The sequence below is a fragment of the Triplophysa rosa genome, linkage group LG17 (genome assembly GCF_024868665.1).
Source record: "Triplophysa rosa linkage group LG17, Trosa_1v2, whole genome shotgun sequence".
Classification (NCBI taxonomy): domain Eukaryota; kingdom Metazoa; phylum Chordata; class Actinopteri; order Cypriniformes; family Nemacheilidae; genus Triplophysa; species Triplophysa rosa.
The window spans coordinates 7,204,576-7,221,611 of NC_079906.1; the positions used below are offsets into that span (position 1 = coordinate 7,204,576).

The 17,036-nt window shown below is 36.9% G+C and overlaps 1 long non-coding RNA gene and 1 pseudogene across 3 annotated transcripts; one reads left to right on the forward strand and one right to left on the reverse strand.

Annotated features, from left to right (window-relative positions):
- Positions 1-4,389: 4,389 nt before the first annotated feature.
- On the forward strand, positions 4,390-13,822 carry LOC130568304 (dynein regulatory complex protein 11-like; annotated as a pseudogene).
- Positions 13,823-15,001: 1,179 nt separating this feature from the next.
- LOC130568668 (uncharacterized) lies at positions 15,002-16,834 on the reverse strand. 3 transcript variants are annotated; one of them, XR_008964722.1, is made up of 3 exons: positions 15,901-16,834; positions 15,661-15,822; positions 15,002-15,568 (listed from the first exon to the last, which is right to left on the reverse strand). It is a non-coding gene; the product is annotated as an uncharacterized LOC130568668 (long non-coding RNA). The 3 variants fall into 3 exon arrangements; XR_008964723.1 differs by having other exon boundaries at positions 15,002-15,221; positions 15,310-15,822; XR_008964724.1 differs by having other exon boundaries at positions 15,002-15,225; positions 15,310-15,822.
- Between the last annotated feature and the right edge of the window lie 202 nt (positions 16,835-17,036).

Below are 17,036 nucleotides of genomic sequence, written 5' to 3' on the forward strand. Positions count from 1 at the left end.
TTGACAGAAGAATAAACATTAATTATCTTCAGGCTAACAATATTTTGTCTCACCACAGAAGTATAGCGCGGCTCCGTCTTTAGATTTAACAATCAAAAGCCCTGAGTTCAGTCCTTTCATCATGGTCTGTTGATTTAGATGTGTCAAATCAATCGAAAATCACGAAAATATAAGTTTACTCTCAAATCTGTACGGTTTTAAATAAAAAATTAAAATAAATAAACCGCTAAACTAATGTGTTAGTGGGTGAGGTAAAACGAAATGACCGTTAATTTTTAAATGACGGAAGTGCGCGACGGAGCGGAGAATGCACGTGCTCGAGCGCGCACACATACAGTAACAGACAACCACACTAAAGAAATACACATATATGATTGCATTTTCATTTAGCTTAACTAGTTTATTATTTTCAGCCATTAAAGGCACATTTATTAATTTCATTTGGTCAGTATAACATGTGTTAATGTGATCTTATAATTTTGTATTTCAGTCACTGACGTTTACCAGTTTTGACTATTTTTACCATAAAAAATAGCCAAAAAATAACCATCAGGGAACGTTACTTTCTGGTTATTTTCTGGTTGCAAAAAAATAACCAATAAAATAACCATCAGAGAACGTTATTTTCTGGTTATTTTCTGGTTGCAAAAAAATAACCAAAAAATAACCATCAGAGAACGTTATTTTCTGGTTATTTTCTGGTTGCAAAAAATAACCAATAAATAACCATCAGAGAACGTTATTTTCTGGTTATTTTCTGGTTGCAAAAAAATAACCAGAAAATAACCATCAGAGAACGTTATTTTCTGGTTATTTTCTGGTTGCAAAAAAATAACCAGAAAATAACCATCAGGAGAACGTTATTTTCTGGTTATTTAAAACAAACCAGCCTGCAACGTTCTGGGAACGTTATTTTCTGGTTGCAAAAAAATAAAACCTGAAAAGAACGTTCTTAGAACGATGAAAAGAAATAATTTCATTTAAACGCTTAGCCTATTGTAAATACGACCAATGTATAGCTCACAATACAGTTTCTAGCATTTAAAATCATTTAAACACATATGCACAGTTAAAAAAAACTCTACGAGTCTACGATACCCGGGTATGTCAGTGGAGGTTTTGGAATTCATTCTTTCAATCCAAATTATGTAGGCTAGCTATATTGAAGCAGCGGAGGTTAACTCATATGCTGGTTGTTAAGGCAGAATGTCAATGCAAATAGGCGACAATGCAATGCAAATATAATCTTATGGTGTATTTACAGTATATATGATGTTTGTGTAAATGTGATTCGAAGCACCGGGATTATCCTCTGTTATTAGTTTTGAGCGGCAGTCGTGAATGTCTATAGCTCATTTTCAGTGGGAGACATGCGGTAAGCTGCAAAACGCGAGGGTTTCGTTGGCGGCACGGAGGTGGTGCGCAAGCGGTGCCCAAAATCCTTCCACTGGCACGACTCTTCGCAAGCGCTCTTTTTGTGAACGGCATCCACGCTGGCTTTAACCTGTCAACATTTTAGTGAGCTCAAAACACGGAGAACATAGTTTTAATAATGGAATTCCCGAAGTTATATGACCTAACAAAAAGAAGACAAATACAGAGATTTAAATAAAGAATACAGAGTGGGTTGATTTGCAAGTTAAAATACACGATACGTGTAAAATGTCATAGTAAACTGTGCCTAAAATGAGCGTCATTAGTATTTGTCATTACCGCAAAAATTAATATACATCAACTTAAGGCTGGTTAGTGACCTTGAACGTCCGCCCAGAGACATTTTCACTATGAGAGACAGCAGCAACGCAGCAACTCTGTCCAACTGCCAAGTCTGGTGAAAGGGCCATAACATACATTAGAATGTCATGACTAGCCAATCAAAATCAAGCATTCAAAAGCGCTGTGCAAATTTGTTCATATGAGATTGTTCGCCATTGACATTCAGTTTTTCCACAGCACACTTTCCTTTTAAATGCTTTACACAAGCAAAACAGGCTACCAAAACCACTAAAACAACCCCCAGCAAAACGCGCACCTCCTACCCGGCATGACCTAGCTTTATCATGCCGAAAGTGCTCCCTAGTGGTCAGGAGCATTTCCGTTGTGTTGCGACTCGATTCCGTTGTGTTGTTGCTTTATTCCGTTGTGTTGTGACTCAATTCCATTGTGTTGTGGCTTTATTCCGTTGTGTTGTGGCTTTATTCCGTTGTGTTGTGACTCGATTCCATTGTGTTGTGGCTTGATTCCGTTGTGTTGTGGCTTTATTCCGTTGTGTTGTGACTCGATTCCGTTGTGTTGTGACTCGATTCCGTTGTGTTGTGGCTTGATTGCGTTGTGTTGTGAACTTATATTTGCTTTTTAAATTTCATTGTCATGTGCACTAGTGGTCCACCGTACAAAACACCAACATATGAGCATGTCCAAACGAAACTGAAAATACGTATATTTCATACATATGTAAAGTTTAAATATTTCTTTTACCGCCACTTGGACTGTTCCCAGGAGAGAATCGCTCCTCCCATTGTACTGATGCGCGCTCATGTGCGTCCCAGCTATCTCATGTTGGTTTCACTATTTCCTGGTCTGAACCCTATTTTGATTGCTCCCCCTGCCCCCGCTGGACTGCGTTCATATTATTATTTTTGGGTCCGAACCAGGGGTCATTTGCGTTATAAAGCCTGCAGCTGTTTACCCTGTGGCTTGTAATGAAGATGCACGAGAAGGCGGCAAAATGCATTACATTGCTCGCTTCACTTTTATACATTTTTATTTTTGAACTGTTAGTTTTGTTTCCAAAGCTTCAGTACATAACGGCACTTTCGTCTATGAATGTACTGCAAATGCTCTTAAGAACGCTGAAGCCGCACAGAAATGAGACATACATCTCTCTGCTTGGAGTGCGTCAGTCTCTCTCGTCAGAAAAGTGAGTGAAACACACACACAATCACACATTTTTACCAAATAATGTCATTAATAGCGGTTCACTTCCGCGATTTGGTACGATTGCTTTCATATCAGCAGCGAATCTTTCTGGAGTTCACGTGATCCGCACCCACACCTCCTTTTTAAGCGGACTCGGTTACAGTTTGCAGGTGCGCTCCCGGGTTCTGAAGACAGCGTTTACATCACCCAAATGAACTGAACTCTGACGTTAATCGAACCCGGGTGCGCACCAAAAGTGCTAATGTGAAACCTCCAGATTGCGCCGTCAGTTTGCTGTTGCCGTTTTCAACTTGTGTGAGCTAGCGTTCTCATCCCTGGCGTACGTGAAAAACAAAAAAAGGCAGCATCTATAATTTGTTTATTAAATAAACATACCAGAATCTTTAATTAGTGTAAAGTAGGCTTGGTACATGATTTTCTGGGAAAACAATAACTAATGGTTGTTTTCTGCAGTGAATGTTTTCAAATAAAAGTCATCTGTCCACTTTTTGACTTTTGTTTCAGTCTCAGAAGATGTAATATTAATATTTAGATACTGTATATCGGCCAATATATCGATATCGGCTTCCAGTGTTAAATAATTATCGGTTATCGTTATCGGCCAAAATTGACATATCGGTGCATCCCTACTAGAAATGCAATCAAAAGTTATTGAAAGTGAAAATTTAACTTACATTTATACGAAAACTATGCTCCAGTGGGTGTTTCAGATGCCATTTCATTTTTTCGAGCTTGAGCCTTCTTGACCAATCACGTTCCTCGCATGTTGTTATGTAAAGAACAGGTCTTGGTCATTGGTTAGCTGTGAAAAAGGTGCTTGACTGACAGGGCGTTTTTTCAGAAAAGTTTAACTTTTTCTACCTCAAAAGACGTTCTGAGCTGCAGAAAAAGACGCTGGCGTTTTAAAAAAGCACTCGGGACTTTTTTGATTGAGCAGACACCTGATGATAGGTGCTCTAGTGATAGGGGAGGGGCCATGCATGCTCGGAAGCTCCATTGCATCATCGATCTCCGTTTTATCCCCGCCCAAAAAAATTCTGAACAGAGAATTGGTGAAAAACTGTTTAACGGTTTAACTCCCCAATTTGGTACTACATACTTCTAAGTCTTTGTAATGTGTTTCAGCAATACATTTCTAACATCTAGAATGTGTTAAGAAACAATTCTCAGAATTCTCTTTACCCGGACTTTAAGTGTTCATGTTAATTAATGTGCATTGTCCCCTTTTTAAAATTAAAATAAAATGCTATGGATGCCTTTTTCCAGCTTCTCGACCACTTTAAAAAGTGATGAAAGTGACCCTAAAAATGACCCTGAATACAAATGAAAAATATGAGGTTCTTTGTTTTACATGAACTCCACTGCTGCTTGTGATTTAACAAAATATGAATATTATGCATATAATAGAGAGGGGTTCATTACATCCAATGTAATTCAGCTACTAACAGAATGAAGGTGAGAGTTAAAGTAAGAGTGACACAGCAGGACCATCACTTAAAACAGCTCAACTCATGTCATCAGAATAACACTTCATATATTATAAAAAGGTACTTTCATGAGTGTCGTACACTCTTTAAGGTACACAGGTGTGAAGCTAACAAAGGGCAACAGAATGAAAATGAACTTGAACACAATGCCAGTTTACTCACCAGATGTCTGAGGATCAGCTGGATCCTGGGAAGCCATTTGATGTGCCGTTAAGATTATTTGGCTCGATTCTGGATGGACATGATTCATGATGAGCTGGGTCTTGCAAATCGATTTGCTCCAGGTTAGATGGGCCTGGTTGGTGGTCACCTGGTTCTTCGAATCCAGATGAACCTGATTTAGGATCAGCCGAATCATGAGGGACACTTGACTTCAGGCCAGACGAACCTTGTTGGCATTCTATTAGTAAAATAGACAATTCACTTTTAGGTTTTTTGCTGCAATAATACATTTTATTAATAGTAATTGCTTTATATAGTAAAGTAAATAGTAATTTACTTATATATGACAATTATGTTATGTTATATTCAGTATCAGTATGTGTGATAAGATATGGTACTGCATGTGTACAAATATAGAACATACTGTATATTTACACACATATATGGAAATAGATATTTCCTCACTCCTGAGGTTTGATTTTATTGAAATACAACAAACACTGGACTGGAATGACCATAAAACATCTAGAAGTGTTGATGATTTTAAATGAAAAGTTCGGAATGGTCTCTTATATAGGAATAATATCTATGTGCAACACTGCAATATACTCAATAAAGGATCAAACGTCATAAACATTAGATTTATTTTGTCTTCTTAATCTATTTTAAATATATTTCTAAATCTTTTCCGCTCCACGGTATGTCACATAAACTCAAATGAGGTTTTTGACCATTTTGAATGTGGGACATATATGTTTTGTCCATCCTTACAACAATCACATCTGAGTCAGTATATGCATCATATCATTATAAAATGTTTAATTGTGTATTAATGCATCAGTCACATTAAAAGACCAAGTACACATTGTACGAAGCATATGCATTACGTTTTAATCAATTTACAGCTGATAACGTTTATTGTAGCAATGTAGGGCTCAGGTCTTCTGTCATTTGGTCAAAATCTCATGTTTTAAAAGAAAATGTGATTTTTAAAGTATATTGGCTATACGACTCGACGACAAATGCTAGATATCCACCCCTCCCCGATCCCTAAATGCATAACATTAGTATTTATGTATAGTGTTTGTTGAGTAAAGAAAACACTGTACATTTTCAAAGAAAGAGTTCTTCATTTACCCTTGCATCAAATTCAAGCAGAAATCATGTTTACGGCAGAAGGATGATGACCAGAAGCTGTACAATCCTATATTCACTTTGAATCTTTAAAATCATTCAACCCTGCTCTGAATTCAGTTATATTTACAAAGTCTTCGAGTCGTCTGTCACCTCATGTGTAATCCACGTTGTGAGATATGAGCCCCCTGCGTGGAAATAATTTACAAAATTTAGTTGCGCATGCGTATTTATTTTATGTCACGTACACTTTTACAAATTTTATCCTGCGCATGCAAATCGTTTAGGCGTCATTTTGCCTTCATATTCATATTTTATTCTGACACCATATCATATTGCTTTGATTTTTATATTTTGTTATGTGGTATTTTTTAAGTATCTGCATAATGTACTCCCCGACTGTTACGTTTATACGTTATAAATTGTTAAACAAATTCTGACACCATCACGTGAACCCTTATTCTTGTTATTATTGTCATTTTTGTTTGTTTGTGGTTTTATTTCTTTTTTCCCTCTAATATGTGAATGTATTGTTTTATAAAAAATATATATATATAATTGACGTTAATATTTAATAATAAAAAAATAAAAAAAACATCACGTGAACCCTGCTTCACAACTTTATTTAAAAACTTCTAGTTAAAATCTGCGTTGATCAACAATTGTCATAATGTATACCACCACTAGATGTCCTCGTGTGACATAATATCATAGACTGTATAAAATAGCATAATATACAACTACAACTACAACACTAAAAAAATAGAATTGTTATTTTTACTTTAATGGCACTACATTTTTGTTTACTGATACCTTATTAATGTACTTTATGTAGTTTAATACAAAAACTTTTGAAAATTGTGTTTGTATGTTTTGAAATTCAAATAAAAGCGTTTGACGTCCTGGCAAACTCTCCAATTTATTGTTGATATTTTGATTTCCCGTCCTTAGTAAGCGTTGCCATAGAAACAACAAGTTTCAGCCTATTTAGTCAGTGTGATGTACGACTGCTCTGCTACTATAGATATGTACTTAGCTAAATACATTTTTATTTTGTTTATGGAAGTAGAAATACTATAGGTGTGGCATTGAAGTGTGAACGTTTTGAATACAGATTCTTTCCTTTAAAAACGTAAAGAAAAGTCGTATTATTAATTCCTTGTGATACAGGAGGACAACTAAAGTTATGTCTCACAGGTTTGTAGGATAAACATTTTCGTAATGTAATTATTTTATAATATTAATAATATTTTGAGGCTGTACATTTAAAAAAATGTAATTCCTTGGACTGTTTTAAAATGAACACAACTGTGACAGTTACAACATTGCTACGGTTCTATTTAAACATACATTAACTTCATCTAAAGTTGTGATTCCTTAACTTAATACATTGTAGAGGCTCGTTTAGCAAAACCATCTTTTCTCTAACAGGACATATAATACATTGTGGTGTGAAGCTCATGAGGAGCTCAGCTGTGTACTGGCTCGAGAACTTCAAGAGGAACCTGTGAGAGACAGAGGGAAGTTCTTTCAAAGGCTCGCCACCCTCTACGTCCTTTACCTTCAGATCTTCAGGAAGCTAGAAGAGGCCTATGACCAAAGCGTTCACCCTCAAAAGAGGCGTGTGATGAGACGGGTGCTGGAAGGTGTGATGGGGTGTATTCTGGAGCTCAAAAATGAAATGGTGGAAAATGACTTTTCAGAGTACCACTATATGGATGACATCATTCAAGACCTGAAATTAATTCCTGTGAGTCTGAATTTTTGAATGTATTTAAAGATTAAACGATGATTTGTAATCTTAACCCTCAATTTATTCTGGGGTCTGAGAGGCCATTTTAATACTACAAAGACAACAGAATATTTCTGATACTCTTTATTGAAGGAGGACCTCGAGATTCCAGTCCCCAGGTATTTCATTCGAGAGCGGAACAAAGAACTGCAGGAAAGAGAAGAAATGTTTGCCACTCTTTTAAACCAAATGGAGTCCATAGACAATCCAGAAGTGGGTTCAGTTGTATTGCGTTTCACGTGTTATTCCTTCTAAACAGCAATCACTAGTTCGTCTGAAGTATTATTTCTCTCTTGCACATCCAAGCCTCCGGCAGTGTGTATGTCCACCCTGGAGAGGTCGGTTAATCGTGAGAGGAAGGCTAAAGAAAATGCCATTGCGATTACCCCTGACCAGGCCGCAGCTACCATACAGAAGGTACCATATCCCTGCTGTAAACCATCTCCACATTTTGCGGTTTTTATTTTATTCTAGAAATCATTATTGTTAGTCACCCTTCATGTTTGTCATTGGGTGTTACAAGCTAACCAATGAAAAGTACTGTCAACTTTGACAACACAGTACGTAATCTCATTTAAGAAGTACACTGTTTTTTCCATTTCCTGAAAAATTGTGAATTGGGACGTACAGTACAGTACAGAAGGACAGCGACGATATGCTGTCGTCACATTTATAATGCCTCACATTTTAACTGTGATATTCAAATGATTCTTGACAAGCAATCAGCAAGGTATCATTTGAAGTCTCAAGAACTCAACTATGTTTAACTAATATTTTATGATATCAATGATGTTTTTATAATGTGTGTTGAGTATGGATATTAGGATTAATCATTTTTGGACAATACATTTTCCAATGAAGTCTTAAAAATCTGTTTAGGTGTGGAGAGGCTTTGCACAAAGAAAAAAGACCAAAAGGCTGCGTGAGGAGGAAACTATATTTCTCGGAATGGTAACACTTACTCATTTAATATACTTTATGTTCATCATTAAATGTATTACAGCATTGATACAGTAGCTTAAGGTAAAACTAAGAAAAAGATTTGTTTATATTTACTGTGATTCTACATCTTTTACCGCACGTTGAGAGTGTCACCACGGTTCTGCCACCAATATGGAACTCTAATACTGCTTTTATTTCTCTGCTGGCTCTGCCATTCTTAGGCCATGAATCCAAAACTGCCCAATCCATCCCCATTAAAACTTGCGGTCCAGAACAATGAGGCCAACAGACGGATGAGACAAGACGAATATGAAGATGACTATCAGAAGTCCATTAGCTCTGTTACTGAAATGCTCAGGGAAGTGGAAGGTCAAGAAATGAAGGAGATTATGAAATATCAGATTAGACAGTGGTTCATTGAGTGTCGGTGAGTGGAATTTTCACAATGTATCACCGTAAAATGACTTCTACTGTATAGTTGACAATATTGTATCTTGCGTCTTGCACAGTGTTTGCCTTAACATGTATACTTTTTGCCAAGACAACTTGGCATATGCACATATAAAGCAACATCCGTTTTCAACACCCTGTCTACACCAGATGCATTAAGAACAAGGCATTTGCAACGTCACATCCAGTGTGGACATTATTTCGAATTACAATCGGTAGACAGGGTGAAACTGTACATGTCCTAGGAATTGAACCCATTACCTTGGCATTGTTGGCACGCTGCTATATGAGATGAGTCTAATTGAAGTACTTCAATAGTGATGCAACAGGTTCATTTCCTGACTACCCAGAAGAGGAGGATGGCGGTTCAGCACTTATATTTGCTGATAAAACACCTGAGCTGGTAAACATTCTTTAGTTCGAGACTGTTCTGTCTAGTATGCTAACTTTACTAACTTATTAAATGAAAGTTCGCCTTAACGTGTTTTGTAAAACATGCCTTAGAAGAGCTGGCAGCCAACGAGCAGGATGACGGCAACCAAAGACAGAAGGGAAAAGGAAGAGATGAGGGAAAAAGAAAAGAGAAACAAAGGGAGGGCTAAAGACAAGGTAGGATTTAAAAGCAGAGAGCCAAGCTCAGTATTGTGATGCTGTGTTTTTAGTTTGGATGCACTAGCTTTTCCTAATGTAATCTAATGTCACAGGAGAAAGAGCCTGGACTGAGGATGCGACCGTCTGCTTTTTTGGAAGATCTCAAGAAAGGACACAAAACTTTTTCTGGCAAGTCAGAATGAATGAATTAGAATGACAACACATCAGTGTCAAGGGCGGGAATGTAACTGACTTGTCTGGTCTACAGAGGTCTGGAAAAACAGAGACGAGTCCAAGAATTTCAGTCAAAGACATGAGATGGAGCTGCTAAAGGAGAAGAGAAAAGGCATCGAGGGGGAAATAAGAAAAGAGGTGATTCATGTGTTTTTACACACTGTAAAAAACCCAACTCAAAAAAAGTTCAAACAACTAATTTTGTTGTGTTGGTTGAGCAAAAGTCCATGAAAAAGTTCACCTAACTTCAATTTAATAAATTCATTCATTGTAACCAAACATTTTCTTCATTAACTTAAAAATATGAGTTGTGTGAAAAATTCTTTGCAAGTTCACTCAAAAAGACCTCTATAAATGTAAAAAATTGAGTTACGTCAATGTACAATGAACAAACAAGAGTTTGAAAGTTCCCAAGATGCGCTGCAGCATGTTCAATTCGGTGTTTCTTATTTGTTTTTCTTTTAAAGATTAGTGTTTTAGTTCTTGCTGGAATAATTTATGCTTTAATCTTGTTGTTACTGTTTGTTATCTGTTGTGTTTAGAGATTTTTTAATGAATGATGGTTTTTGATTGTTACCATGGTTGAGGTTTGTGTGTTCAATGTTGAGGTGTAAGTGCAGACCTAAGGTAACTCAAACTGTTTAAGCAGTTAATTTATCAAAGTTTACTCAAATTGTAGTAAAAGACAAAAATATTTGTTTATTTTTGTTCAGCCAACAAAAATAATTTATGTTGTTTATTATGTAAATTTGACTATGTTGTGACAACTAATGATTTAATCATAATTTTTTTGTACCTCTCAAGAAAACTAATAATCCTAAATTTCCTCAATTTATTATTTTTTGTATCTCCAATTACAGTACTTGTTTTAAGTCAGTACAACTAATAATCCTGAGTTATCCCAATGAATTATTTTTTGTATCTCCAATTCATTATTGTAAGTCAGTACAACTTCTATTTCAAAAAGTTGAGTGAACAAGAAAAAGCGAGGGGAAATTAGTACTAAGATTTTTTGTTGTTGTGAAGGCTTCATTTTTTTTACAGTGCAGTGCGTCATGATATTCAGATTTGTGTATGTTTGAGTTTATCATTGGCAATGTTTTTCAAGCACTATGTCGTTTCATGTTCAGGTGGATGAAGTGATGAGACAGGAGCTGGTCAACTTAAAGCTGGCAGTGGATAAAGAAAAAAAAGGAAAGTCCAAAGGGGCCGTAAAAGTACTGTAAACAATGACTCCCATTGACATTAACAGTGCTGCGAGTGTGAAAAATGTACATATAATTTTCACCGGAGTCGGCCACTAAATTAAAAACTCTTCCTCCAATACGCTACCCTCCAAGCGTATTGGCTTACAGCACTGTTAATTGACATTATATTCGAGATATTGTTTGTAATTGAAACAAATTGAAACATCTCAGTTTACTGTCCTTATTGAACAGAAAAAAACAGAAAAAGAAGGCATCAAAAAGGGGAAAGTGGAAGAAAAACAAGACAAAGCGGATCTCACACTGGATAGGTTTGTAAATAAATCTTTCTTAATCCTTATTGTTGGTTCAGTTTTTTTTGCAGGATCTTCTTGAAAGTTAAAATATATATATTAAATTCATAAATGCATGGACTGTTTTAGGACCTTGAAGTCTCTGTTTGAAGAGCTGGTTCAACAGGAATTGCTGAAAAAAGCAGATAATGTTAAACTAAAGGATTATCTAGGTATTTATATGCAATTCACATTTATGTATTGTCTTTCTCTTTCCCAAGTTTAGATTTTTTTACATAAATGTATGTTTTGTATTACAGGGGCCTATAGTTACCTTGGCACAACTCTACTACATTCTGGCATTGAGCCTAAGCCGTCGCTATCTGATGTTCGACAGGTTGTAGCCCTGTATGCTGTCCTACCATTAGGTGAGTACAGATGAAAAAACACTTCATTGCCAAAAGTATTGGGACGTCCCCTCCTAATGAACAGGTTTGATTACTTTCGTCATTTCCGTGCGTACGAATCTTAATTCTACAGCATATAACGATATTCTATATGTGCTTCTATAGCAACAGTTTGGGAAGTGCCTAATTCTATTCTGACATGACATAACGTGTAAAGCATGGTTCCGAAAGAAATGATTGATTCAGTCAGAGTGGAAGAACTCGACTGGTCTGCATAAAGCCAAGTCCTGAACCCCGCTGAACACATTTGGTGTGACTTTAAATAGCCAAAACTCACAGGGTACCACCATTTTGGAACAGAAACGAGGAACAGACACAAGGAAAGGAAATGTAAGCTTCACAGCATATTCAGAGAAACAACGCTGACTGTGTCTGTTCTTAAAGTCATGTAGCTTTATTTTGAAACATTTAAACAAGAGCCATTACAACAGTGTGCATTACACAATCACCTTAATGATTTCTATACATCGCCATACTCTGCCAGAAATAAACATAAACATTGCAAATAACGTCCAAACTTACAATTCATTTTGACTACATGTCAACTAAAACTAATCGCATGCCTAGTACACTGCAAAACAGATGATTATTTTGACAGTAAGTCAATGACGCCCTCTGTCGGCTGGGCATACCAACATGGTGACTCGATCGCTTTGGGTGGCTTCACCTCCTGCCGTTGGTTAAGCCTTCTATGCACAATCCCGTCATTTATATAGATCAGTGATTGTGACTGAGAGTAAAAGAAGTGTTTTTTTTCTCTGTAGGTTCTCAAGCTGTTCATGAGAAAGCTCCCCTAGTGAAGTCTATGCTGCTAGTGGGACCATCAGGAGTGGGCAAGAAAATGTTGGTGCATGCCATCTGCCAGGAGACCGGAGCCAACCTGTTTGACCTTTCCCCATCAAATGTGTCTGGGAAATACCCCGGTAAAAGTGGACTGCAGACGATGTTACAGATGGTGTTTAAGGTAAAAAGGCTCTGTGATAATGGCAGGGTCCCACGTTCTTTGAATTCCAACTAGACATTTGTTATTATTAGGCTATGCATATTATTATTATATACTATATATTTTAGATTCTATGTACTGTAGGTAGCCAGACTGATGCAACCCTCTGTTATATGGATTGGAGATGCTGAAAAGACGTTTTACAAAAACGTACCAAAGGATGAGAAGGAGGTAAAGAGTGTATATCATGTGACCGTTCTTGTGGGACTGTTCAGACTGTTTTTATGCTTTCATACACAGTTAGATCCAAAGCGTCTGACGAAATATTTGTCCGAGATTCTCAAGTCCATCAAAGGGGAAGACTGCGTTCTGATAGTGGGAACAACAAATGATCCACACAGTGCAGAGCTAGAGTCCTTGTGCGAATTCTACAATAAAATCATCCTCATTCCTCGAGCAGACTATGCATCCAGATATCGTAAACTAACCTATATTTTGAAATCAATTTTAATGTCAGATTATATTGTCATCACAATGTTTCCAGTCAAACCTGTGCATGTTTTCACAGTAATATGGAGAGAGCTATTAAGAGATTATGGAGGAGAAGTGACCAGCAATCTGGATCTCAGCTTTCTGACGAAGATCTCTGAGGGCTGCACACCGGGTCACATGGTGAAGGTGGTTCGTATCGTCTTGAGTGAACAGCGCATTCAGCAGCTCCCTAAAAGACCACTAACGGCTTCAGAGTTTGTGTCTCCGCTTGCTAGAGTCTTCCCTGAGTTTCAGGATGAAGAAGAAGCCCTGGAAGTAAACAACTATCCTTCTAATGTTTGCCATGACAACATTTCTCATTACTCTTTGTTGAAAGTTCTACTGTGATGTAACCCTAATGAGGTCATGTCTAATGTGATGATGTCTCATTTTTTGGGTTGCTAGTCTCTTAACGTAATTAAGTAAACCCTCAGATTTTCAGACCTGGTGTTTTTTTTTACAGAACTGGTATGCCGAGTCTCCCCTCGGCAAGAAGAGATGTACAGCCTTCTCGGGAAAAGAGGGAAGAGATAAAGAGACCCCCCAAAAAGGAGGCAAAGATGGCATGAAAAAAGGAAAAAAGTGACCAACCACAGTATTACATTTCCTTGCATTCAGCAATAAAAGTGTTTGTTTGCTTATGTTAATTTCCTATCATTTGTTTTGTGTGTGTGTGTGTGTGTGTGTGTGTGTGTGTGTGTGTGTGTGTGTGTGTGTGTGTGTGTGTGTGTGTGTGTGTGTGTGTGTGTGTGTGTGTGTGTGTGTAAATAGCTTTGAGAGGGTAAAAGTAATAAAATAGAGTAAAGGGATAAATGACCACATTGATAACATACTTTATTTGTTATTTGTATTCGTTTTGCTTATCAATCAGTAAAGCAATAGTCTGTTAATGGTTCGATAAATACACAAATACCATAACCATAAGATATCTATCACTAGTCCATATAACTAAAATCGGATCGTGAATAGATCAGAGGGCTCATGCTAGTAAAATACTGGCATTTACAGTTATTGATTTTAAAAAAAATCACAGATGCTGCAAGTGTTGTATGCCTGACAAATTAATAAAGGAAACTTTAACTTAAAAGGTGCACAGTAACTTTCCTCATTAAATTTGTCTGTGCCAGACCCTGTTTATACCTGCTATTAAGATGCATTTTAAGCGATCGGATCACAAGTGGTCGATAAAGACACATTCCCATTTACACCTGGTGCTTTAATCCATCTCTTTTGACCACTTCCGCTCCGATTTCTTCTAGGGGAGGTTTTATGGTCAGGTAAATGTATGGGTTTTTTCAGATCTTTCAATCAAATAAGTGCAAATGAAGAGTTTGGTTCCAAAATGAGAGAACTCCGTTTTTAAACCTTTTCAAAAATCATGTTTTTTTATTGTGCATTCCAATTAATATCAATCAAACTGCAGTTGGTTTGTTTTGATTTAAGCCATAATAACTCAAAATTACAGCTAACTAACACGATAAAAACATGATAACATAATAAAAAACATTATTTTTTCATTTTTGTTATTTCATTTTGGAACCAAACTCTTCAAATATCCCATCTTGATAGCCAATAGAAACATAGATCTCCCAAAAATGAAAATTCTGTCATCATTTACACACCCTCAGGTTGTTCAAAACCTGCATTCATTTCTTTGTTCTGTTGAACACACAGGAAGATATTTGGAAGAATGTCAGTAACCAAACAGATCTCACTCACCATTTACTGCATAGTATGGAAAATAAATACTACGGGGATGAGAAACCTTTTGTTTAGGTTTGTTTTATTACATTTATTTGTGCTATAGCTTGTAATTTGATTATTTGTTCTTTTTTTTATTAAAGACTGATTCGTTGTCTTGGAAAATACTTGAAATTTCCATAAATTATATATGTTAATAGTTCTATCATAACCTTGTTTAAAATTTGATTCAATCTAGCTGTAAATATAGTCAGCAGCAAGATTTTTTGTGTACATGTGCGTGTCTTTACCTGCTGATTTCTGTCTGTGATGAGGGCTGACACTTGCATATGTTGCCAAGTCAGAAACCGTATGCTGTGCTTTAGACCCTCTAACTCCAAACGAATCCATTAAACTATATAATATCATTCAGATTTGACTTGTTTTCTATTTGAATGATGTAAGCTGAAGTGTGCTACCTGCAGTCACCAGACAGGATCAGTCCCTCATCTCATTCAGCTCTCTAATGATCCCCGCGGGCTCATTCTTCCACGGTAGAAATCTTATTCAAGCACCGAAGGCAGAAGAAGGTGCTGGCACTGATGCTCTGAAGTCCAAACGGCTTCAACATCCTGATGGTCTGGGTAGACATGCACCTGAAAAGTCGCATGGCCCCACTCAGTAAGAGGTTGCAGGCCGGCTTATTTCCATGCAGCATTGGCTGGTTCTGCCAAAAACCTAAGAGATGAAAGGCAGAAAATGACTCGTCTATACCATGAAAACAACAAAGTGTATAAATAAAACTATAGAAAAAGTACAAGTTATCGTACAACTTCATTTTCTAACAGAAATCCCAAATAGCGTCTTGCTTTATTTTTACAAACGTTCCTTTCTGCTTCTCAACATTTCATTGGGTTTCCCCACAGCAGGCCGGGCAAATTGCAAATAGCGTCATCAGCTGGCTTCAGCACACAATGAACTTGTCAGCAGCACTGAAAGAAGAAAAACATTATTTTGACTTGACACAATTTGGTCGTAAGCATAATCTAAAATGAAAAGAATAGTCTTACTTGAGGTCAGGGTGAGATTCCTGCAGCGGTTCCTCATCAGAGTCACTTCTCATTTCCTCCTCTGTAATACATCTGATAGATTATACTATCTTGTTGTTGATCCAAAATGATACCGTAGTGTTATTCCATCTTGCTTTGAAGAAATTCAGATCTTACGATCTATCATCTGGGATCCTTGAAACATTGAAACGGAAGATGATTCATCATCGCTGTGCACAGGACTGGGCAGTGGAGTTGATGTTTGTTTCTCAAACCTTTCTGTCCGAGTCCCGACACTGACCCTCTTGGACAGCTGGAATAAAAAAGGTTATTACTATTATTGTAACGGTAATTATTATTGTAAAGGTTATTACTGCTTTTGTCACCAGATAGACACCTGATCATGAGCATTGGCCTAGTTTTTAAAGTGTTGTTTATATGTAAACCAGGATACAATCAAGAGCTTCGGAGGAGAAAGAAAGCTGCTGCGCTGCTCATTCTTTTGAGAAGAAAAACAAAAAGGTTATGGGTGCAACCCCTTAAACATAAGAAGAAAAACAGCAGACTTCTACCACCTAATGTCTCGTTCTCCGATAAAATACCTAATCACACAGATAGCTGTTCATAAACTGTATACTCAGATTACGAATGCATTTGAGAGCATTTGTAAAAAAAGAGGTTGTAGTTTGCTTGTTGATGAAATTGTTGCGTTCAAGTGTTTCCAAAATTATTTTATATAGGTGCCAAAGAAAAGAAGAGGGATGTAATGTATACGAGGTCACACGAGGACATCTAGTGGCGGTGTGCATTATGACACTCGTTGGTCATGTGGGGAGGTTTTGTTTCTATAATTCAGGTAAATAAAGTTGTGTAAAGAAGCAGCAGCTGGGGTTCACATGTCTCTGTAAAATACAAAACAATACCTAACACTAAAGGAAAAGTAGAAAAAGTGTCAAATGTGTTTCATATTTTTCTTCTACAGCACAACTCCAATATGAATCCATTAATAAACTTGATTTGATGTATTAAATTATAAAACTGCATAGCCTTGGGAGAAATGCTTCATGTGTTAATGCAGTGTTGTAATGTAACGAAGTACAAATACTTCGTTACTGTACTTAAGTAGAATTCTCACATATCTGTACTTTACTTCGTTA